Source organism: Bombus terrestris, chromosome 3 (genome assembly GCF_910591885.1).
Source record: "Bombus terrestris chromosome 3, iyBomTerr1.2, whole genome shotgun sequence".
Lineage (NCBI taxonomy): Eukaryota > Metazoa > Arthropoda > Insecta > Hymenoptera > Apidae > Bombus > Bombus terrestris.
This window is the reverse complement of record NC_063271.1, coordinates 10,445,978-10,471,277: the sequence shown is the minus strand read 5'-3', so window position 1 is coordinate 10,471,277 and position 25,300 is coordinate 10,445,978. Positions and strand designations below refer to the sequence as shown.

Below are 25,300 nucleotides of genomic sequence, written 5' to 3'. Positions count from 1 at the left end.
AACCGTGTAACTTAACTCAAAGTGTGCACCAAAGTATTGTAATCACGTGAGCATTAGCAAAAGCAATCAGAGTTCGAACACGCCATTACAACCACGAAATTCTTCTTGAAGCAAGAAATCAACGCTTGGAGGGGCAATTCGAAGTTACCTCTGAACAAGCCACAGTAGTGTTTCCAAAGTTGGCAGGCCCGCAATGGCCCTCGTCCATCGGCGTTACAAAGCAACCAGTTGTTTCAGGGCAGCGTTGTCCCACCTCTGTTTGTGCAGGCCTGCCAGCCGCAGTATCGTCGCGTTTGATGGCGCGGCTATTCTCGCTGAATTACGATGGAAGCGTGCGTCGAGCCAGGTCAGAGTATTCCGCTCGGACGATTTCTCGTTGGTCAGAGCGTACAAGCATTGCTCTTTGTGAATGTAACATGCATGGGACACGTGCGTGCTGTGGTCCTCTCTGTCCAGCGATCGCGCTACTTTCGCCCGTCGACGCGGCAAATGAATGCACCGTCACCGGCACCGCGAGTATTTAACCGGATGTCCGGCGTACACCGCGCGTTTCACGGCGGCCGCACGCGCGCTCATCGACGTTTATGACGACAGCTTCTGGTTCGATATTACGCCAACTGGTATATCGAACGCGTGACTGAATTGGGTATTTTATAAATTTGGGAAAAATGACAGATAGAACGTTTATATATGGCATGATTGATAAATTGTATTTAAAATATATCATACATTGAGCATCTATGATGGTAGCAGCTAAATTTATGCGATTATATTTTTAGAAGCAAAATTAATGGAATGGAAGCTAAATAGGCGATGTCTGAATCGATGCTGAATAGTGGTGGGGTATTTCGCAAATTTGAAAAAATTGGTAGATAGGAGGTTTATATGGAATGATTGATAAATTATGTATGTATTATATTTTGAGCACCTAAAATAATAGCAGCTGAATTTATGTAGTTATTACACCATGCATATTCATATGGAAATTAAGCAAGTGATGTCCCAACCGATCGCGAGTATTGAATTCTGGAACGAGTAGATAAATTTGGAAACGATGGTAGATGCAACTTTTTTATGGGATGATGTGGTCAAGTCGTAAAGATATTAAATTTCGAGGATCCAGGATAAGGATCCAAGATAGCTAAACTTATATAATTACTATATTTATAATATATTATATATCTCTATGGATATAATTAGAGGAAACTAAGCAGAGATATGTTTCATTCGTTAAATATTATTACTAACTTACTATATTATTATTATACTTACTATATATTACTATACTTTTATTATTTTTCATATTTCACATTCTGTGCTCTGTGCTCTGTTATACCCGAAAATTTCTTCTAAATGAATATACTACTACTACTACTACTTGCTGTTTATAAATTTAGTATATACTATATAAATACACCATATTATATTTTTATCCTATGTTCGTTACTATTCAAACGAAATATTGCACGTTGTACCAACGTAAGTCCAACAATTCCAACATTCATAGAAAAAATAAACTTGTCAATTCGTTCAGGAAAACGCTTCGATCATGCGAACTCTAGCGACTGGTCGGCTTTATTATCTGGTTGTACGATGCAGACTATTATAACCACGTTTCGAGGAAGTTTCATCACGTTGTTGAAATTCTCACTACTTTCTGAACAAACAGTCCATGGACCTAGGTGTGTGTCAGCTGGATATCGGATCACCCGATAGAAGAGAAATCGATAGCATTGTAATCCCAGCGAAGGATTTTCGGGCAACCACATTACCAGCTCACCCTCTTTTCTATCGATGGGAAAGAAGTACTAGCTGCCAGCGAGCTTATTAAGATTTGCGAACTTTCCTCTCTCGTAAATTTCGCGGCAATGGCCACGGTCAAGCGTTCGACGTTCGAACACTCCAAGAAAGTTCCCGTTCCGCCTGAAAATCCTACTATTTATTCGCGCGCTATACAGCAGCCCTGTAAACGATTTCATCGATACTACCACGTTCTTTGTTTATTTTAGAAGGCTCTTGTCGAAGGAAAGTTATAGTTTCTTGCAATTTATTCGCTGAAATTTGTTATTTAATCGAAATACGTCCGAACTTATTTTATAATATTTTATAATAATTATTCGCGATATCATAGAACGTTGTAGAACATATAGAATACATCGTAGAGTACGTTGTTGATTTATACGTCAGTGATAAAGGTCTCGTAAATCGGCTGAATCTAACTGACGAAGTTTGACGATTGGAAAAATTCGTATTCGATGATTATTGGAAGATAAAGAGAAATCGAAAGTGAGTTACTCAACAGGAAACGAGTTTCTGTTGATAATTACGAAGATAAATATATGTACGCCTCTTATTGATATAATTTCACTGGAATGGCGAAACAGTAGGACAGAGAAACGCGAGAATGTGGTAGGGACTGTAGAAGGGAAAAAACAAATAGCAACATCTGCATCACGCCACATTATACCCATATTTCCCATGGGGTGACAATGAAACTCTTGTAACCGAGAGAAGAGCTGCGTTGCGTTCTCGAGATCATGAAAAGCTCGTACATTTTCGAGGGGAGACAATACGATTTAAGATCTCGATAATAGATGAGATGAGATAAGAGGAGAGGAGAGGAGAGGAGAAAGAAAATGAAATTTCCTCGATACCTCGCCCTTTAAAAACCTCGTGAACGACGTCGGACAATGGTCTATCGAGGAAGAAGTTAATACTCGTAAGTAATCGCAAGACGCGGAACGATTCTCCAGCGGACATACCGATGAGAAAGTTTTGCGCCCTTTTCTACGCTCGTCAGAAGTTCGAAGAAGCTAACGGTGTCACAGAGTTGTTTTTTAAATTTACTTTCAATTATAGTTGTATCATAGTAGAGGTATTTTATTTATTAGTTGTCGATACGTTTGTTCAATTGTTGTCGAGTGAAGAGATTTTTCTTCTGTTCTTTTGATTTTCTTGATATCTTTGCTACGAGGTTTCTATAAATGTTCTTTGAAAGTTTTTGTGAATTGCAAACATTCTTAAATAAATATAAATTAATAAAATTAAAATAAATTAATAAATTTTATAAAGATCATTGATTATTGGATATTACATCGAATTGATTAAATTCATTGAAGTATTAGTATTACTATTAGTATTATTATTGAAACATTATTCCTGATTATAAAAACTTTTATTCAGAATTTATAAATTGACCAGTAATTATTAAATTTGGAATAGAAAGTGTTTGGAATTTAATAATAGTAATTCCTTTTAAGGTTCTCAGATTCTTTTAACGTTTCTCGCGAATATTTCTTTTGTTATCTGTTACAATGTGTGAATTCACTGATTTTCGTATCGCTTGGTAAATAATTGTAATGACATACAGTTAAATTACAGCTAAAAATCAATAAGCTATAAATACCAATACGTAATATTTATGACAGTATATTTGTGAAATTCAGAAAAGTGACAGAAATACATATTTAATCGCAAGGTGGAATAAAGCGACAGTTTAGAAATTGATTAATAGAACTGATTAACAGCATATCCAATTTTAAAATTTATCTCCCGCAAAAACGGACATGTGTATACATATTAATATTACCAAAGAATAACCTTACAGTTCAAAATGGAAAAATTTCCTATAACAATTTTTTATTCCTTTTATTCCTTTCCATAAATTTTAAACTGAACCTCCAAAAAAAATTTTCTCTGACGTCAAAATTCAACGAAAAATCAACGAAACTGTAGTTATCATGTCTTTACTCTGTAGTCTTCAAATATACCTGACAATTGATAAAAGTTATTAGACTATCAAAACCACGTTACTCATGGTAAAAAAAAAGCCGAAAAGATTCATACAAATCCCTAAAAAGTAAATTCTACCATCAAGTTCCATCAAGTTCTGCACAAACGAAATAACAATACTCCACTACGTGAGAACAATCCGAGATTTGCGTCCCGGAAACAGCCGCCTCTTCTTTCAACATGTTCCTTTCTTTGCTGATACCAGACGGCATAAGCGATCCGGATAAAACGAGCGGAAAACTCGAGTTTTCCTTGGTATTAAGAACCGATTCTCGATTTTGAGAATTCCACGGACGTTCCTGGCCCGGTGGGAATGGGCCAGCATTTAAATTCTCCGCGCAAAAGAATCGATTTTCACGTAGATCTATTTCCTCCTGCTGTGTTCACGTTCCAGAAACTGTAAACGAAGTCGGAAAAAAGCCACACGTTCATCGATCCCTTTGAAGCTTTCGCATAAGCGTACCGATACGATGAAAAAGAGAAAGGAACATAGAAAAGGAACATAGTGGTTTTTCTTTTCTTTAGAATCTTATCTTTGATGTTTTATCTTTGATTTGGAAATCTTTCTACGGTTTCTGGAAATCGAATTAAAACCATATATGGAAGGTCGAGAATCATAGCGGTGTAAGTCACTTTGCTGATTAAAGTCGTTGAGTAAATAAAAAATTAAAGAAATGATACTTGTTCAAATTGAAATAACTGATTAAATTGAAATTCTGAAAATCTTCATTTATGATTTTCAGCTTGCTATGTATAATTCCACTTTCCCAATTAAAATACTGTCATGAATGGAAAATTATGCTTGGATAAGCAGATTAGCGATGACTACTGCTTTGGAATATTAAATGCGCAAAATATACATAATACTCGAAAATATATATAACCTTAGCATGAAAATATAAATTTATACAAATATTTTCAGTCTAGTTATTACACTTATATTATGCCGAAGAAATAAATTTGTTACAGTGTTCCTTCCATTAAAAAAGACTGTATTTATTTTATTACTACGCGATGTTACAATTCTACCGTGAACGATATCAATTTTCTCTTCCTGTTTCGTATCGAAAAAAATTGTAAAAACAATGAGAGATCGAGAGAAAAGTTCAATTTCTAGCGCTATGTATATTCATAGAAACTCGATTCTATCATCATACGAGATCTTCAACTAGAATGAAATAGAATAGCAAAATATCAAATTATTATTATTATCATATTATATTAGAAGTTGAAAGATTCTAAAAAATTTTCTATTCAGCTATAAACAAATACAGAGAAGTTTCTCTACTTCTCCAAAGTGAATTACTCACCAACAACTTCTCCATTGTATTTTCTTTGTATTCCATTTATTTTCTATTAAAAGAAAAATTCTATCTCTTATATCTTGATCACACAAATTCAACTATCGGATGGCATCGTTATTTAAAGTTAAATCTGTCAATGTAACAGAGTTGGAGAACAAAGCATATTCTTCGGAATTTCCCATGTGGCAGAAAAAAAATGAATAAACATGGAACGTAGAAGCTTCGATTATTAAGTTGATTTTTCTTCAGCGTAGATATATGGACAGATAGATAGATTTTCAAAGTGATCTTTGATCGAGCACGCTGTCGAACATTAGGAGCAACACGATCATGACAGAGGCTCTTTTTTAATGCGTCAGCGAGCAGACAGCCAGGACCATACGATGAATAATTTACAGGTTGAAAGCTTTTCGGGCAAACATCCGTGCCGGCGACGATTTAAAATTCCGATTGACCCTCGTCCGGCTATGGTTGCGCTGGGAAAACGCCCACGGGTCCGTTCCACCTCGGCGTTGGATGACCACTTCCGGTCACTCCAACTGATCACCGACCCTTCGCTTTTCAATAGAATTTTAATTCTTGCAAGGAGCTACTGATCTCAAATGCTACTGTCTCAAGTATCGCTTGAATGAATTGAGAATTGGGTTTTCTTTTTTCTTTTCCTCTGTGAAATCAGATTTTCTACGCTGATAAATTTTCGTGGTATTTTCCATGGTTAACGTTAATGTTCCTTTTTTGTTGTGATTCTTCAAGAAGAGATTTGAGAATTTAAGAATTTTTTCTTGCTTCTGGAAATCGAATTTTATAAGATGGGATATTTTGTGGTGTTTTCTACGTTTAACGTTATATTGTTCCTTTTATATTGTAATTTTCCAAGAGATATCTACCTTGACTGTTGCGTAAATAAGCGATCAGAAGGTACAAAATATACTTGTATGAATATATACTTTCGTACATGTATATGGAAAATTAGACAAAATTAAAAAATTCAACGAATGTAACGAAATTTGAAGATGGTTCAATTTCTCAGCAAATATTCAATACTCAAAATTGTTCAATATCAAAACAAAGAAAATCGAAAATAACAAACTCAAAGTAAATAAAAGTAATTGTTTACGTAGGTCAGATTAACGAATGTCTTCATGATGTTTGCTATCTTCGAAATTTCCTATCGTATCCTTCCGAACTCAGAAGAACGAGAGGAGATGAAAAATATGATAGAAATAAAAGATCGCTAAAAAGGAAACTTACTAACAAAAAAAATCGCTTAATTCAGCTAAACCTACGAATATATGTAAATAACACGATTCCTAAATTTCACAAATCAACCATCGTTTCCTACCAAAGCCTCGATGTCTGAAGCAAGACATGTCGGAAACAATATGAGGTGGTTACAACGTGTACTTAATAATGTAACGAGTGGATGAATTTGTAATAGTCAGATGTATTAAAATAAGTATAAGTACAAGTACAGAGGTTGTAATCGTCGCTCGGTCGATGCTACTATACCAATTGTTAGAATTAGTTAAATAAAATGAGAAACTCAATTCAAGTGACAAGTACTTGACCACCCTCAAAATGTTCTTGAACCCTAAATCACACCCATCCAAACCCAACAAAGAAACACCGAACGTTCGTCAAAGCGATCAAACTAACACGACAAACGTACACACAACACGATTTCCCAGTGTTCAAGCCCTAAACGAAACGATTAAAGGGAGAGACCTGACCCTCGTAGCTCTCAGTCGAACGCGCGTTAATCGACATCGCGATTACATATATCCATTGTCGTCGCTGCTCAGATATTCAGATACACCACGGTGTAGAGGGCCTAATCCGGACAACTGCAGTCCAATAACGATAAATAGCCGTTTCACGAGGGCGTGTGCACCAGCGGATAAGCATCTAAATACCCGGTGTCCCTGGTATCCTGAATCTCGCAGAGCAGGCTGACTATTAGCTTCCCCAACAGCCAGCCGTTGTGCACGCCGCGTGTAACGCGATATAAACACCTTATGATTGCCCTTAGGGGGATTTCGTAACCCTAGCCAACGATAAAGCCATGATATTTATAGGGGAACAGGGGGTCCAAGCAACCGGGGTAAACGCAACCGCGATTTACCAGGATCATCGTCGTCCGATTGAATGAAACAATCGGACACGGTCATTAGGTTTATACGGGGACATGTTAATAAATGTCGTGTCAAAGTAGACGGCTTGTCGGAAAACTCGCGACTTGTAGCTTGCTGAACATTTAGAAGGGAAGATTCCAGGTTTTAGAAAAATTTTATTCTCGGTAGAATCCTCGGTCGATCTTCGACGATCCTTTCAAATATTTCCGTAAATTCTGGCACTTTAAATTACTATTCGTGTACCTTTTTATATTTTCCAGGAATTTTAGAGGAATTCTATAGGAATTTGATAGCTTTATTAAGGTGTTTAGTAAGCTTCTCGGAATTCTTTGAAATATTTTCGTGGATGCAAATTTTGGCAAAGCTTCTAAGATCTCGTGAATATTTTTGTGAATTACGAGGGCGGTTAATCGCTGGTGGTTCGTTGCAATGAATTGATAGTATTCAAGAACTTTTGTGAGTTTGTCTTCGTTGAGAATTGTGGATCTTAATCGCCGAAATAAAAGTAAAGGAACACTAAGATTACACTTAGAATTTATATTAAAATAGTTTTAGATTTATTCAATAGACGATTTGCAGGATCTTCGTCGATATACATTTGCACGCGTCTCGGCATCTTCTATACCACACTCCCAACGGAACAGTTGCATTCATCTGTTTTTCGAGACGCTGTGCGCACACATACTTCCATACATTCATACTCACATACGTGTGTTACTACTTTACAGCTAATCTAGTCTAGTGCACAAAATTATATACATCTCAATAGTTTTGTATTTAATTACAAGTAAAGATAATCTTACGGGTATGGGCGGATACAATTGAAAATTCAAAGGTGGAATTTTTTGAAATTCAACATAGACGTTGACTAGGAAATGGCAAGTTGAAATTTCAGGATTTTGACGGTGGGTCGAAATAAAGCGCGCCGGTTTGTTACCCCGAGAAACCTTTTTACACAATTACAACCCCCTGACGACTTGCCCAACGGGTTTGTTTTTCGCCAACTTAATTACGTGGACGAAACAATCTTGCCGCGTGGCAGCATGAAAATTCAAGTTTCGGAAGAGCAACGAGATTTTTTATCTCCTACTTCCCTGCTATGAAATTATTATACCACGTAATAATGACAATGATGATTATATATAATAGGTAATTGCTGATTTTATTTTAGTTTATTAAATAATTAATATGTATATTTAAGAGTTTTTGAGAAAAAAAGAGTTTAAGAGAATTGCTGAGTTTAAGATAAAATTCTGAAACACATTCTGAAGTAATTAAAACACGAGGTATCTTGAAACGCTGCTAAAATTTCTCTTAAAACGATACGTTTGAAAGCCTGGAATTACAAAAGAAATTCCTTTATCCTTGTAAATTACGTTGCAAACGTTATCCTTATAAATTGATGGATCTTAACCCAATTATTTTGTCCCATTATATATAGAAATTTCTTTGCACTATCCTAACATTAATTCCTGACTGTTAGTCTTAAGAATCAACGACTTAAAATTACTTAGCTTGCCTCGTTAAAAGTGCAAGGCTTTTTATCCTATCATTGAAATGTACCTGTTATTTTAAGAAATAAACAAATCGAAATGAATTATTCTTCTCTGTTAAAGATAAAAGCCAAGCGATTATTGTTGCTCCTAAAAATAAACCTCAGAAAATTAATTAACGTCTTCTCTCAAAACTAAGTCTCTTCGTTCTATCATTAAAACATAATGATCGCTTCTACAAAGAAACAATAATTATTTCATAAACAGAAACACCAATTACACCCTCCATCGTTCCTCAACATCCTCAAACAGAAAGTACCGCGCATTCTAATCAAAACTTCATCTTCTTTCCAATCCTTTCCAAGACACCTCACGATCCTGCGCTAACTAAAAAGCGACAGCAACAACGAGAACCATAAAAAATAATTAACATCGACGCGCAGAAGCTTCGTACAAAGAGTCCGGTAGAACAAAAAGAAAAGGCACCTGAAACATAAATAGCCGCTGGAAAGGTAACGGAGGCCACTTTCAAGAAACTGTGTCGAAAAAGCAGTAGAAATGTAGTTTGCTTGAAACGTGGCCGTACTTTGGTGCTTTCCGTAAACGAGAGCGACGTCCATTGTCTTCTGGTCCGAACCGTGTCACGCCGTTACAGTCATGCAATCGCAGATTTCACTTAATTGTCGTGCAAATTGCTCGACAATGCAAATTACACGGGTACGCGCGATTAAAAACAGCTCGCTACTCTAAAGGCGACCTGGAAACGCATCAGGTCGTACGTAGTAGTTTGTTGATTGAGAACATTGATTGTCTTGCAAATTCATGTGATCGACGATTGTTTACGACAGTGGTTACAGAACTTACTTATCAGCCGCTGCATTTCTTATTACGTTTGCATTAGTGTACATACACTAGTTAATTAGCTCCAACCATAATAAGTTTCGCATCGTTTTGCAGCGCTTTCCTGATCGTCAGTTTGATTGGAGGAATTCAATAGGAACGAAGCGTAGAATTCAATAAAACAACGCTTTATTAGAAAATAAGGTTGTGAACAAGTACTTCTTGTACTCACCGTACGTGAAAAGAATGAAGATTTGTAAAATTCATTGTGTAAGAGTGGGGGAAAAAGGTGAAAAATGGTAGATGATACGAGAGTGAGAAAAATGATGCAGACAAAAATTATACACGATGATACTATATTTGATGTAATGATGTTATACTCGATGCAACGACATCATAGTTAACATGTTGATTTTCATATACGTGAGACTTGTACATATATTGCCCTAAGAATCGAAATAGATCGAAACGTATCTACGCTATAGCACTTTTTCTCTCGCGATATTATTTACATCATTCGCATCGTTGATAATTTGTTATTGCATAAAACTTACCTTATTTTAGTCATTCAAAAAAATTCTAGAAAAGAAAAATAGCCACCGTTGCAGTCAACGTGTTAACGCAACAACGCGGTGACACTGTATTCGTAGCAATAACGCTATGCTCGATGCAACGACGCAATGATGCGACAATATCATTGTACATTGAAGGTAAAAAAGGGCGCCAGAGCGACATTATGTTCAATGTAAGGAAAATACATCTCTCGAAAGCTATAAAAAGATTCTTAAAGTATTCAGAATTTCTCTCGTGAGAAAAGAAAGTAAAAAGTACATTTCTGTGAGCTGTGAAAGGAGAACCAATCGAGGAGAAACGCAGGTATATTGCGGCGTTCAATAATAAGGCCATGTTCAACGCAATAGCAAAATCAATGCAATGACACAACAATACTATTGCGTGTTCAACGCAAAAAAAGGAGAAGGAAAATGCAACAACGTTATATTCGACGCAAAAGGAATACATCTCTGGAAAACTATGAATTCTTAAAGTGTTCGGAATGTTCCATCTGTCTCGTAAAGAAAGAGAAATAAAAAATACATTTTTGTAAGTAATCGAAAGAGGATCGATCAAATGGAAGCGCGGGTATAGTTCAGCGTTTAAAGTGGGCTTCTCGAATCGAGCCGTAAATTCACATCACTCTCCCTTTTCATAAAAGCACCCTCACGCACGTGCGCCCTCGATCACAACGCGTCGGCGATTCTTGCACCCTCGACACCATTCGTGTCCCGGTGCACCGTAAAAAGAGGAAAAGAGAAGCACAAAATACGAAGATGATGAAAGAAATGGCGAGAAAAATTCGTAGTTGCTTCCCAGCGGAGAAAGTTTGAAACGAAGTTTCGTCGCGGTCGAATCGAAGAATATCCTAAACATGTTTCAAGTATTCTATACGCCCCGTGCACCAAGGGAATGGAGAGCGTCGCGAGAAATTTCCAACTAAGTCTAAAAGTTGCATTAGGATACGTAATTGCAGAAAACTGACGATAGGATTGCAAAATTTCCGATTCGCCTCGCTGGAGAAACATTTCCAAATTTTTCATTTAGAATTTTTAATCCATGTTGCATATCCGACAATTGGTAGAATTCGCGTGGATATTGTTGAACTGACGTTGTTCCACGAAAATAAAAAATTATCTACGTAAAGCAAAAGAGGAAATGCAACAACGTTATATTCGATAAAAAACGAATACATCTTTCCAAAGTTACAAAAAGATCTTTAAGGTATTCAGAATTCCCGTGAAACAAGAAGATGAAGAGTACATTTCTCTAAGCACCGGGAGGATCCATCCATCGACGATTAACGTCGTTCGAACAACTGACGCTTTGAATAATGAACAGTGAACACTTCCGATTCTATCATCGATTAAAACTCGTACGTGTCTTAAATTTAAATTATCCAAGAACGTCGTCCAATTTCTATCGTATTGTTCGTCAAAAACTGCACGTACCTCAAATTCGAATTATTCGAAAACTGTCCATCAACTGGTAATGTCGATCGAACAATTACAAACGGCAACATACAAACGATATACATCGAAGAACCATCTTCTTTCGCATAACGAAGATTCCACTTCCGGTGACCAACGATAGAACACCCCACTGAGTCTAAAGGGCGTTGATGGAATATTTAGCGCGTCTGTTTAAGAAATATTTCTCCTACGCGAAGAAATTTAACTAGCCACCCACGAGTAAGATGGAAAAGATTTCCCAGCAACCTTCTGTCCACGTGGACCTTCTGAATACGTAACGAGAATGAAATGATTATAAATTATGTAGAGCTCGTGCCACGGCGTATGAGGGCTGTTTCGATGTTGTTGGGATTTCTCTTTTAAAGAATGAAAAGGGAAGAAGGAAGAGAGAAGAAGAAAATATAGCGAACTCGAGCGGAATACAAAGATGCGGGTGTTCTAGCGGAAATGTGCGTTGGAAAAATTTGATGGATTCCTTCGCTACTTTCCCTTTGCACGATATTTCAGCAGTTATGGGATGTCGCGGCATTTACATGTCAAAGAAAGCCAGGATAGGAAAGATGCTCCGCATCACAGCGTATTCTCTTAGCAAAGCTGAGCCAAGGGGCGTTCTATACGTCGCGTTTCTCTTCCTTCCTACGAGAATGAACTTCTTTCCAAACGCCCGTGGCAACGTTCTTTTCAACCGATACTCTGTCTCTTACGTGAGATGATGAAATAAGAGCAAACGTCGGTTTGATTATCGCTCACTTCGTATCTATTGCCTCCCTACGTGAGCGATTTGCAACAATGTGTAATGAATAATTTCGCGTTATTATTTCTGTATTTTGATTTTTCGATGTTACATTTATAGATTAATTTACTTATAATTCTCAATGAGAATTGATTGTAAAATGTCTACCAAATAAAAAAAAGAAAACATTTATAGATTCTCTGGAAATGATATTCCTGGATTAAACGATAAGAAGGACAAGATTAACGAATAAGAGAGGTGATATTCCATATTGTACTTTCTCCATCCTATAGTTATAGATTCTGCTGAAACGATATTTCTCGAATGAAATAAATAGAAATATATAGCTTTTATTGTTATTATTCTTGCGTCTTTCTTACGTGTCTGAATGATAAATCTTGAAATACCGTGTAAGATTCATTGTATATCCTTCTGCCATTAATGAACCTCATATATCATCTGCCACAGTCTAGATCGTTATGAAAAATGACCCGAAGAATAAATACATATGTCCAATATAATCTGTTAATAGAACGTGTGTGTGTGTATATATATATACATTTCATTGTTAAGATCTAAGATATAAAAGTAGTAGAATATGAAAGTAGAAAGAAAAAATTTTCCTTTACTTTATCTTTGGCGTAACTTTAAACATAATTAATGGAAGCAGCAAGTTCGAAACTAGTTTTACATGTAATCCGTCATGAAAAGATTACAGGACTTTTCTGAACCGAGAAACTGCTGTATTTATTATGCTATTTATTATGGTTACCATTCTGTCGTTTATGTCGTTTCCGTTACTGTATGCTTCGAGAAATACAGGATGGGATAGGGAAACATTGTAACGAGATGAAAGATTAAAGTTTCAGTCGGTGGATTAAAGTTGAATATATGAATGGAAGAGAAAACATTAATTGTGAATTTATTTACGAGAACCTTCTTTGTAATACGCCGATCAAGATAACGTTCCTCGTCCAATTTAAATCAGCTTCTGCCAGTGATATAATATGGAAATGTTACTTTCTATTTGCATAGAAGTTCGTTGCATCGATGTGATATGAATTGCCAACATGTTTTACATCAGTATAACGATTATGAAATATTATGAATAATATATTAAAATAGGATGCAACTATTTCTTCGATCCTCGCCGTTCTTATCAGACAGGATTGATAACGAATTATTACTAACTCGTAAGGAATATCGTCGAATAAGATGCAGGCGAATTTTTCTTTTTACATTATCGTATTGTAATAATATCATCGTAATTTTATTTGCATTTGACCTTGTACAATAATTTAAAACGTAGACATTTTTTTACTATTCGATATGTAAATCAATTTAACGTATTCTGGAATAAGGAAAATTCCAATTTCATTCACGAATATGATATAAACTTAGTCGTTAAAATAATTTTTATTATCCATCAAAATTAACTGCAATTACAGGCAGTGCTTCTACAAGACCACAATTTAAAATAGAGTCATTTAGAATGAAGTCATAAAGGTTTGAAATATTCTACATGAAAAATAATAAAGTTTAACAGGTAATTGTGAATCTTCTAATTTTCATTTCATAAATTTATTGATTTTCTGATATTCGTCCTCCTAATTGATATTTTCGAATTACTCATGAATTTCCATGATTTTTTGCTATTAATTAATCGATCGAAGATCAAAGAATACCCGAGCTTGTGAACTTCCTCTCGTAAAATATCGAGGAAGGGCGAAGGGAGAACAGAGGGGGAAAAAAGGAAAGGTGGAAAAAGGGCGCGAGTGAAGTTTCAGGAATGTTTTTAAAATGATAATACAAGGGTGTGCCATCGTATCGGGGATTACCACGAACGAGGTCCGACACAAAAGGCATTTTTATGTAAATCCTTCAGCCGGTGGACAATAATTCTACGTATTATACGACGGGACCCTGGGATAAATCTGAAATCTCTCGTGAGATACGGTGCACGACGGAAGAATGTAGAATTTCGACGGCAAGAAGTTCAGAAACGGTTAACTAAGAAAGGAAGCACTCGAATTCTTGAAACGAACGCGTGGAACGTGCTGCGCAAGTCCTTTGATAATTTATAATATTTTCGTGTTATCTCCAAGTTTCGAGACTCGATCTTCTGTCGCGTAGAGAAGTAAAATTTTTAATTTACAAGTCGACACCTTGATTTCCTTTTATCTTTAAGAATGGACATTTTTGAGAACGAGTTTCGAGACAAGTACTCCTTCGAATAAAATTGTAGACGAGAATTAAATGTATTAAGCAATGGCTAAAACAATAGCAGATACTCGCTTGATATATCAGTATAGAATTAAATATAGAGAGAAGATATGCTGAGAGAGATCGATCATCCAATGAAAACAAAGGTCTAGCGTCTTTAAGTGAAATTTAATATAACTTAGAAAGGGAGATTAAAATATTTTGTAAGTTTATTTCTGAAACAAAAACCGAAAAATGCGGCCTTTCCTGGGTATAAAAATAATTTTGAATTAATTTCTAATTTAATTTGGAAAAATTGAAGGTAAGTTTGATGTGATTTATTGAATAGCTGACTAAGTAACGTCCCTTCGTCGTCAGAAATAAACACTCTGTTCTTGTTCAAAATTATCTTCGCCTTTGACCTCAGTGGACTATAGCCGTCCAGAAGCATTCCATAGAGGTATATCGTATGTACTACATTAACCTATGTTGATACATCAAACACTAGCCCAATAGCATCTGAACTTCGAAGATAAACGACCTTCAGCCTGATATATCGTATATTATTTCTGTACTAATCCAGATTACCTATTACTAAAAATTTATGCGAATTCTTCTTTTTGCATTATTGTACTGTAATAATATCATCGCAATTTTATTTGCAACGACCTTGTACAATAATTTACATTTTTTATTATTCGATATATAAATCAATTCAGCGTATTCTGGGACGCGTATTCTTTAACGAAGTAACGTCTTCGATTCAACGAAATAATAAGCTTTTCCTACGAAAATGACGAACGTCTCGAAATTCTAATAAATTCAAACTCTAAATTACCTGCGACAAAAAATTCACGCTAGAAATCAAGTATACTTCCTAATCGAGTAACATACTCGATTTCAACATCCTGCTACAAGAAAGACGAATACTTAAAAGTTCTAAGCTACGATCTCTAATTTCTCTTAGCGAAATATATTCTGCCGTAAAAATATTAAACCAAGATAGTTTTACAAATGAAAGGAAAATACCCTTTTCCTCCGCGTATATCATAAATTCTACCTTTAACAACACCTTTAAAACCCGCACCTTGACGAAGCTAAATGACCAGCAACCACGCAGCTCGAAACTCATCAACGAACCGAAGCCATTACACAAATCACACGCGATCGTCGGTAGATCGTAAAACGAGCCAAGGAACAGCGATCAACCGGCCGAAAGAAATCGCTAGAAACGGATAAACTTCCTCTGGTAAAACGAAGAGGGAACGCGGAAACGTGGAATTGAGGATCGACGTGGATCCAACGGCGGAACCGTTCGATAGACGCGACGGTGGCTGTTTGCCATGGAATCAGGCGCAGGACGAGCGTGGAGAGGTATTTGCCCTGATGAAAGGGCCTTTCAGGCCGAGACAAAAGCGCCGCCGGCTTTCCGGCGCGATCGATCCGCGCCTATGAAGGGACAGATGGAAGCCGCGAGCGGACTAATTCGAGGAGCTGTCCTCGAATCAGCGCGTCGCGGCGCGCTGAAAAACCAATCGCCACCGATTCGTTTGCAACGAGTCGACCGAAACGAAAGGGATGGTTCTTCTTTCGTCAAATAAAAAACTATTTTTCTTGGTAATTGAGACGTTTCACTATGTTTGAGAACGTTTGTCTCGCTGGGGAAATTTATATCTTTGGCCGTTCTTTATTATGGAATTTGTGGTTTGTTTGAGAATCTAGGTAGAAAACTATTTTTCTTGGTAATTGAGACGTTTCACTATGTTTGAGAACGTTTGTCTCGCTGGGGAAATTTATAGCTTTGGCCGTTCTTTATTATGGAATTTGTGGTTTGTTTGAGAATCTAGGTAGAAAACTATTTTTCTTGGTAATTGAGACGTTTCATTACGTTTGAGAACGTTTGTCACGTTGGGGAAATTTATAGCTTTGGCCGTTCTTTGTTATGGAATTTGTAGTTTGTTTGAGAATCTAGGTAGAAAACTATTTTTCTTGGTAATTGAGACGTTTCACTATGTTTGAGAACGTTTGTCTCGCTGGGGAAATTTATATCTTTGGCCGTTCTTTATTATGGAATTTGTAGTTTGTTTGAGAATCTAGGTAGAAAACTATTTTTCTTGGTAATTGAGACGTTTCACTATGTTTGAGAACGTTTGTCTCGCTGGGGAAATTTATAGCTTTGGCCGTTCTTTATTATGGAATTTGTGGTTTGTTTGAGAATCTAGGTAGAAAACTATTTTTCTTGGTAATTGAGACGTTTCATTACGTTTGAGAACGTTTGTCACGTTGGGGAAATTTATAGCTTTGGCCGTTCTTTGTTATGGAATTTGTAGTTTGTTTGAGAATCTAGATAGAAAACTATTTTTCTTGGTAATTGAGACGTTTCACTATGTTTGAGAACGTTTGTCTTGCTGGGGAAATTTATAGTTTTGGCCATTCTTTATCATTTAATTTATGGTTTGTTTGAGAATCCAGATAGAAAATTATATTTCTTGGTAATTGAGACGTTTCACTTTGTTTGAGAACGTTTGTCGCTGAAAAGATTCTAATTGTGATCATACTTTGTTACTCAGTTTCTGGTTTCATTATCTGCATTCAACAAGAAAGCTATTTCTCTTGATAACTGAGACGTTGCACTATGTTCGAGACAGCCTGTCTCGTCGGGAGAAGATCGTTGTTTTTTACCTTAATTTTTAGCTTCTTTATACCATCTACACTGGTTCGCGAAAATATTTAAACACTTACCCTACAGAATTTTGTACTTTCTGATTTGATGTACTTTTATCACATCGTATGCGTTATACAAAATATAAGATTTTGAAATTTCATTACCACTATAATATCGTTGCCACGTTACTGTCACGATTATATTGGTAAACTTTGGAACTCAGGCAAATAATTCGTGTAATTTAATCCAAATGTAACCACAAAGTATCTAATCAAGATAGAAATTTACTTATTAGCTTCTACCAAGATAACCTTTCCTTCCTGTTATATTATTTCAAATCCAGCTTTCCAATTTTCATATCTCATACATAATTCAACGCATTCGTTCACTTTAACATTCATCGAACTAATCTTCCACAGTCAATTCAGTCCATCTATCGATCTATTAAAATCATCAAACTCGATCCACGCAAGAAATATTTCATCTTTATAATCTTAAATCTAACAATCCTACCAACTCCAACATATCCTAAAGGAATAATTTCATTGAATTTATAAATTTATTTAACGAAATATCCCTGAACCTATAAATCGAATTCGAAACCCGTACCGAGGGTATTATCAATCAGGCGATAAAAAAACTAAAAATTAATTTTCTGTTACGTAAAGGATATTGTCATGGCTGTGCAATTTCTGTTGCAGTGATATGTAACAGCGTGAACCGCAATTTCTGCATCGCGTCAAAGGGGTCTAATTCACGCGGTAAATTTTTCTCCGTGCGATCGCGAGGCGGTCGTTTTGCCGCTAATTACGCGTACGGAGATACGCGTAGCCGCAACTGGATGGCTCGCGTAGATCAAAGCTTGCCCTAACAATGACGAGCGAGCTCGACCTCTGTCTCGTTGCCCTTTAACCGGCCTTTCGACCTCGTCCTGTTGGTCACGTGAGAGAGGAAGGGAGAAGACAGGTTGTACCTCGTTATCGGTCCCGTGTGACCCGGTGATACAACCTGTCGGTCGCATTGCCGCACAAAAATTCCACTGTTCGACAAAAATTAATATTCCCTCGTTTCGTAGAACGTTTACGGCTCTGTGGCGTACGGGGATTGTTAGTTACAGCCGAGAAATCTTTTTAATTGTTGTTTACCTTATCCTATGCATACGTAATGGCTCGTGAAAATATTCGAGCACTCGTAGAAACTTTTTATGGATATATTATGTGTATTATATGAAGAAATTTTAAATTTTATTACAACGAAACACGGCTGTCGTGATGGTATTACTCGAATCTGAGAATGTTCACAGAAGTAACAAGGTATTCTATTTACATTCATTTATCTACTAATAACAGTTTCCTAATTTAATGATGCAACACTCTTCTCATCCCCTATTTCTTCCTCGTGTAAAATTTCCTCCTTTCAACCGTCTCTCCTTGTTCATACTCAATTTCCTAAAGATTTCCTCATTAGAACTTTCGTAGAAATAAAATAGCTGTACACGGTACTTTTCAGTCATACTCGATACACATAGTACGTACGTATACAGTATACCTTTCGCAGCTGAATAATTATCCTCTATCACTATCGTGCTAATAATTAACTAGTAGTAGTTCCCTAGTTCATTAACGTAGTGTTTCCTTCACTTTCGCTACAACTTTCTGTACATATACAATTACCTCAACCCTTCCAACCCTTCCCCTTATTCTCATCCGACTTCCTAAAGATACTACGAAACGACTACCTGAAAATGAAGAAGTTGTACACGGTATACCTGAGTACCTTAAATTTGCAAACACGCGCAATACAATATGTATGTGCACATGTTGCATACACAGAAATAATAATTACAATACCACTAGCAACACATTTCCACCATTATCATCACCATTGCCACTATCTACGAATTTACCTGCCAACAATACTTTCCTAATTCATCAACGTTGTGTCTCTTCCATTCCCCCTCCAACTTCTTCCACCCTTCGAACTTCCTCGATCCTGTCAACCTTTCCTCCTGCCTAACCTTCTAAAAATATATATCGACACACGATCTCTTCTAACGATGTAGAATTAATTTCCCGATAGCCTCACCTACTCTCTACCATAAGGGTCAATTATTTCGTCCGTTGGTAACAGTTCTGCACGAGGTCAGTGTACACGTAACCCATTTGCACGCGTGTGTTCCATATAGTCGTGCGTGTACGTATATAGAACGACGTGAAAGGGCCTTGTGTATCTGGCTGTATGGATGTCCAGTGGGCAAATACACGCTAGGTCGAGCACGAAGGCAGCAGAAACTGTCGTGTCATTACTCTGTCGCGAGTCTCTCCGTGCACAGGCTCGTGAACGAGAATCGCGAACGAGGATCGTGAACGGCATTCGCTTCGTTATCGAAAGGGCGTGGTATCGTGATCGATTTTAACGGTATCCGGTCAATGACAGAGCGATACGTGTGTTTTCGATAACGAAGTTTCAACGTGTGGCTTGTTATTAGACCCCGTTTCCCATAAAATCTGTTTGATTTACCTGTCGATATTTGTTTGCTCTCTTTACTCTAACAACGCGACAATTGTTTGACAAATTAATAATGCCAGCCGGTCAACTCGTATCAACGAATATTCTTCGCTCCGATAATTATAACGCGGGCTGATAGATAGCGTGACGAGTGAATATTTTCAGAAATATCATTGGTATCCAAAGAATATTGCACGAAGGATATTGTAGTTTCCGGAGGAATCGAGTTTTCAATCGTTTTGTTGCTTAGTATGAGACAAGCTTCGAGATCTGATAAAGTTACTGACTTCCTTTTAACGCGTCCAATATGTACGATATGAATCCAAAAATTGATACTTTTGGGTCGTTTATCGTATTAATTCGAATGTAAGAGACGCGAGTCGAAAAGCATGGAACTGTGACAAAATATTTTATAATAATTCGCATCGAATACGTATGTAAAAATTTACATATAAAAGTATTTGCTAATACACAGCACTATCGGTAGATGATGGAAATCGAACTCGAAGTGAACGGAGTAATGATTTTAATATTCTGCTTTAGATATGATGCTGAAGCAATAAACGTGGTAAGGGCAATGCCAATGTACGTGTAACGTATATAGACAAAATGATAATACGATAGATCAATTACGTAGGTATTATAATTCTATGAAACTTCGACTTTATAAACAAATTTCTTTCAGGACAGCGAAAATTTCATCGAATTCTTTGACAGCGTATGATACTCAAAAATAAAAGAGATACGTACGATTAAATGAAAGTTTTGCAATTTCGGCAGGGAATCCGGAAATATCAGAATTTGCAAGTTTGAATTTAAATCTGTATTCGTGAATATATAAATTTGAATGTAAATTGAAATTTGAATTTTAAGAGTCGTATGTTCGAACGTAGATTTGAATTCGTATTCGAATAATTAGAGAAAATGTTTTTCGGACACATGTACAACGAGTAACAAATTTTACCTAAGTTGCTTATACTTTATACAAGCTTCCCCGTAGTCGTTATGTTTGAAGCGTTGTTAAAATACTACTAATTCTTCGTTATTACAAAAGCAAATGAATAATCATGTCTCATGTAGAACATGCAACGGTGCAAGTAGTCAACGACGGAACCGCCGCGTCGTGTCTGACCATTGCGGTCTTCTACTACTGCAGTTCTTCCTGCGTTTCAACGTTAAACACGTCAAATATTACGCAGCCATTTCCCGTGAGATTTAATGTAAACTTGAATGCAACGGTTATTAAAAAATAAATTATAAAAGATCTGAGCTGCATTTTTAACAAAATAAATCAAATATTAACGCAGCTCCTCTTAAACACGAAGATCGACTATAATTTTAAAATACGAAAGATATCGTTTATTATTAATTTTGTTAAATGATTAACGTTGAAATGCATCGTAATAAACTAACTAAATAAATAGAATATAAATAAAGTTAACACTACCAAGTACGAAAATAATTTCTCTCCTACGTACTATATTATTTTATCAGATAACGAAATAATTTTTTTCTGCGCACCAGTGTGATTATTTAATTACACAATTAACGTTGAAATGCAGAATATACTAACATCACGTGACGTTCAATCGGTAAAATCAACGACGGTTTAACACTATGAAGATTTAATTGATAAATCACCGTTTGGTAATAACTTAAAAGCATCCAGCCACGTTACGAACGTTGTACCAGGATCGCTAACGAATTAACATTAAACAGGCGACTAATTTTAGGCGACCCATTAAATATATTTGTTGCCGATGATTTAGTTACGAAAGGAATTTCAAAATCGAACCCGCAGTTTACAACTCGCTTATCCCGGGTTAATAGCGTTGATCATCAAATGGAGAAATACGATCCGATTTTCAGTTCCAGCAACGAATATTTCGATAATTGATAGTTATGTATGTTTTACGAAATAAATGTTATTATAGAAGAAATATGAGATTGCAGAGCACTCACGTTAGAGTTGTTTGATCATTCAGGCCTGACCTCCGGGTTGACCTCTGATCTGCTACACCCACGCTGAAAAAAGAATAAAAATGTTCCTGGAGATACGTTCATTTCTTTAAATTCGCTGATAGAATTTATACAAATTTGAAGAACTCGAATCGAAAGATAAGTTTTTCAAATATCGCTTGTAACAGGATACGAGGATTTCGTAAAAAATGATATGCAGCTAGTTCTTTAGGAATATGGAAATTTTTTTAGCGAATGATAGAATTCTATGATATGAGATTTTTGCAAATTTTTATCGCACTTTCCGAAGAAAATTTATAGAAACGAAAAATTTGAAAATGCCAGCTTGAAATATAATTTGAAAAAATATTTATAACAATTAACATGGATTTCACTAAATAGACATTCGTAGTTTCAGTGAGTGATAAATTCTTTAAGAATACACAAATTTTTAGTAAACTTCTTTATGAATTTTTTCATGAAGATTATCAAATTTCTTATCACATTTTCGAAATCTACCACGAAATCGGAAAATTCAAAGAGACGTAATATTTTTAATTAATAAAACTGTACTAATAAAACTTTAAAATCATTGAAAAGAAAAAAAATCTATAATCTACCAATTCAATAATATTATTAACTGGTGAATTATCGTAAAAGAATGCAAGTAACGAAAGCCTGAAAAATGAAATTTCTCATTTTTCCCGTTCCTGTCTCATGATTTTCACGTCGTTTCGTTCGAAATCGCGAAAGGTGCTCGATCCGTGTCGGACATAATTAATTCTGTGGCGCATTCCATTAAACGCGACAGGTCTGGAATTATTATTCTAATTAATATACGACGGCCGATACGCGTGTATTAGCAGCCGACTGTTGCTCTATTAAATGCGACGCCATGGCCGGACAAAATTTAAATTTCAAATCGGTTTCGGTTGCGCGACGACGCGGCGGCCAGGGATTCAGCGCCCCTTTTCACCTATGCCACTGATCGATACAATCGTTCGACCCTCTTTTGCATTCGCCAATTTTCGTTTATTAAAAATGGCAAACCGCTCAGTGAAAACGCCAACCTCTACGAGATAGTGTTTCGCGAAACGATTCAGTTGTTTGAACTTCGATTTCAGTTACAAAACCACGAACTGGAAATTGTCATCCAGGAAACTATCTTCTTAAGATTAAAATGGTAGAAAGCGATATGATGAAATCCGAAGGTTGAATGAAAAACAGCAAACGAGATCATCAAATTACACACCGATTTCCTACCCGATAAAACATTCTACCCGCAACACATTGAAATTATAAAACAATTACTTATACAATTCTCATAATAATTCAATTGATCATTTTCAGACCAGTAGAAGTATACAGGCACCGTAGAAGTATACAGGCATAATGATCAAACTGAAGGAAGATCGTTTAAAAAATAAAAATATGAATTTAGAATGAATCGTAAATCGAGGCGACTATAAAATTCAAAAACTAAACAAAGTGAATTTATCGAATCTAAAAATCATAGACATGATAGGTAATAAAAAAACATGATCATGAGTATATTATACTCTTTATCTGTGATACCACAATTTCATGTTTCAGTATCGTTTTTCTCCGTATTAATAGATTATACGACAAAGGAAAAATTTTCAATGGAATTTTCAGATCGAACGCAAGTTGAAACGGACATGAAAATCGAGAAACTGACTGAAACTTTTCCTCTCGGAGAACCTCTTCGTTCAGCATTCGAATTTCCACGGCATCCGTTTAACAGGAAGTTGCCGGCCCCGCTGGCTCCACTGGCGCTATCCGCGTAACGTAAAACGAAATCGTAAGCCGCTTAAAGACTTAACGGACCCGACGAAAATTCTACTGGTTCGCCGCAGCTCGCACGAAATCCTCCTCCGCCCTGTTTCATGCTGCTCCACTCGCGTTTTTTCCCGCGATACGAGTCCAGAACAAACAAAATGCAACGGCGCCTGTTACCGTGAGATAGGTGAGAGAAATTTTTGTTGCGTGACGAGGTATAAATAGATCGTTCAACAATAACTGAAAATTGTAATGAAGCGGTCACTATTTTGAATGAGGTTACTATTTTTATCGTTTTCTCTCTTTTATTTATTTTTATTTTTTTTTTTTTTTTTTTGTATCTTTAAATCTTCAACCTTTCGAATTTATGAATTTTTAAATTCGAAAAGTTTGAACTTCTTGAACAAATTTTTCATATTTTCAATTAACTTTCATATTGTTAAGCCTTTGGTGTTTCGAAACTTTGAACAGTCGAATATTTAATTCTTCAATTTCTATTTGGCACTTTCAAGTCTTTGAATCTCCGAATTTAACTCTTTTATATTTCCGAATTGCCGAGTTTTTGTATTTTTACATCTCTGTGCATCTCTTTCGTGTAACCTTCTTAATGTTTCGAGCAATTTGAATTTATAGATCATTTGAGCTTCAAATTCTTTGGAACGAGAGAAATTTTGAAGAAAGAATTCAATAATATACTTCGAAAGTGTTATCCAAGTTTTATTGAAAGGAATCTGAGAAACCTTAGTAATCCTAATGCTACATATCAACGATAATATCCTGAAAGGAAGACCCTACGGCTATAGGGCTGAATAAGTACCATAAATAAGAGGAACAGCATCCACCAACCGACTTCACCAACGTTTACTTACTCATAGAAGTACCTGTTGCGACGTACATTCCATTCCTCCAAATTTAACTACCTACTTGAAGAAAAATCCACTTAAAATCAAATTTTGTACCATTGATATTAACTTAAACAAACAGTATAAAAATTGAAAAATAAAGGAAATCCTCGTTAAACGTTACACGAATTCCACTAAACGAAGCCAATATCTGTTTACAGGGAACACAACAAATTAATTAAAACTCGTGTTAAATTACTTAAATAAAACTTGAAAAGGGAAACATTGCAATTAACAGAGTGTCACATTTTTCAGTGTGGAAAACCATAATGAGAATTAGAGAACGGAAATGTAAAAATTGTTAAGTTGAAATATTTGAAATTTCGCAAGTTGCAAGATTCAAATTTTAAGTCCCTCGATCTATCAAAAATTTCTTACTGTAAATTTGAAGAAAATAAATGGAACGATAGTTGTAATTTCTTTGACATCGCTAGATCACAACATGGATATCACGTAAGACTTATCGTTACAAATGAAGTGCCTCGTTCTAAAAAAATTATCACTGACCTATATTTTTTCAAACTTCAGTGTATTATAGGTATATCTATTCAATTTCTGTGTTCATCGTTGAAAGAAAAATTCATCTGGAAAAGTTTCAAATTTATGGCTCCTTCAATCGATACTTCGAACATATCGAAAACTGAAATATCGTGAATCTCGGTACAACGTCTTAGAAATTACGAAAGAAACAAATCGACCAGTCGAAGAGTTATCGTTGGCGATCATGTTTCGTGACCGATCGAGAATGCAGGGTAAAGCACAGGTGAAAACCGACGGGGGATGGAACGGGTATTTTATGGAAAACGAGAACTCGATGGAACGCGACGCGCTGCGTCGGTTTCCAGGGCGCAAATAACGCGCTGAAACTGGAGACTCTCGAACGTCACGGTACGTTTCCAGCACTGGCTTTATTATGCGGGAACACGGCCATTCTGTGGACGTTTGA

The 25,300-nt window shown here is 36.1% G+C and overlaps 1 protein-coding gene across 5 annotated transcripts in view; it reads right to left on the bottom strand.

Moving 5' to 3' along the window:
- Nucleotides 1-25,300, bottom strand: part of LOC100649570 (Down syndrome cell adhesion molecule-like protein Dscam2) — a 308,069-nt gene that overhangs the window by 199,745 nt on the left and 83,024 nt on the right. For all 5 annotated transcript variants that reach the window (XM_048414706.1, XM_048414703.1, XM_048414704.1 and 2 more), the window contains exon 2: nucleotides 21,656-21,718. The gene's annotated coding sequence lies outside the window, so the exon portion shown is untranslated. The remainder of the gene's footprint in view (nucleotides 1-21,655; nucleotides 21,719-25,300) is intronic.